Below are 1,368 nucleotides of genomic sequence, written 5' to 3' on the forward strand. Positions count from 1 at the left end.
AATCCATATTGATGTTCACATGTAATCAATAACTGTAGAACCTCCTTTGTTAGTCATCCTAACTTAAAGTCATCACCATTAATTTATAACTGGCTCACAGATGATTCTCTAGTGAGTTTACAGAAAACTGTAAATCTCTCAAAAGGAAATGTCACATCTTACTCTTAAAGCACTGCTGGTGGATTTAAACTTGCAGACGAGCACCACATTTGGGTTAGCATTACTACTGTTTATACAGTATGACAACAGAGCTCTCTAGGTTTTGTTGTTGTTGTTGTCGTTGCTTTTATCGTTAGGTGTCATTGAGTCAATGACTACTCATAGTACCTCTCTGAATAATGAATCTGAACCTTGTTCCATCTTATCCCATCCTGATAATATGTGACACACTTGAGCTCATTGTCACAGTCACTGAGTCAATTCTTCTGATTGGCAGTCTTCCCCTGTTTCAAGTACCCTACAACTTCCCTACATGATGTATATTTTCTAAGAACTGGCCACTCCCAACAACATGCTTAAAGCATGTGGTGAGACTAAATTTCGCTATACTTGCCTTCAAGGACTACCTTAGTTGTTCTTCCTCTAAAATATATTTGTTCATATGGTGGTCCATAGGATGTTCAATAGGCTTATCCAACATAACAGTGCAAAAGTAGCAAATCTTCTGTCATCCTTAGGTATTGTCTAACTTTAAGCTCAACAGTAAATAATTGAAAAGACCATGGCTTGAATAAGGTAGACCTTAGTCTTTAAACTAAGAGTATTATTCCTTAGCTCTTTGGAGAGATCCATGTCAGTAGATACTCCCAATGTAACACAACTTTTGAATTCTTGACTTACAGGTAATGATTATAGACACAAGTAATACAAAAACATTGATAATTTCAATCCATTCTGCATTTATCATGATGTTGTCTATTGGCCCAGTTGTATTTTTTATCTTGCTTTAAAAATATAACTTATAATGAAGGATAGAGTAATTGATTTTCTGCAACAAGTATTCCAAGTCCTTTCTTTCAACAGACAAGGTTGTGTCATCAGCATAACACAGGTGGTTTATGAGCCTTCCTCCAATCCTGATGCCACTCTCTTCTTCATGAAGTCTAGATTATGAATTAATTTTTCTCAACATATAAATTAATTACATAGGAGAAATATGCTTACCAATTTATCCTCCTGGGATAAACCTGTGATATGCCGATGATACAACCTCGCTTGCTGAAACTGAAGAGAACTTGAAGCACTTGTGCAGATGGTCATAGACTTTAGTCTTTAATATTAATTGAAGATCAACATAAAGAAGACAAAGATTCCCACCACAGGGCCAATTGTCAGCACTTTGATAGATGGAGAAGAGATTGAGATTGT

Source organism: Elephantulus edwardii, unplaced genomic scaffold (genome assembly GCF_000299155.1).
Source record: "Elephantulus edwardii isolate Elephantulus edwardi_28Jun2011 unplaced genomic scaffold, EleEdw1.0 scaffold00159, whole genome shotgun sequence".
NCBI classification, from domain to species: Eukaryota; Metazoa; Chordata; class Mammalia; order Macroscelidea; family Macroscelididae; genus Elephantulus; species Elephantulus edwardii.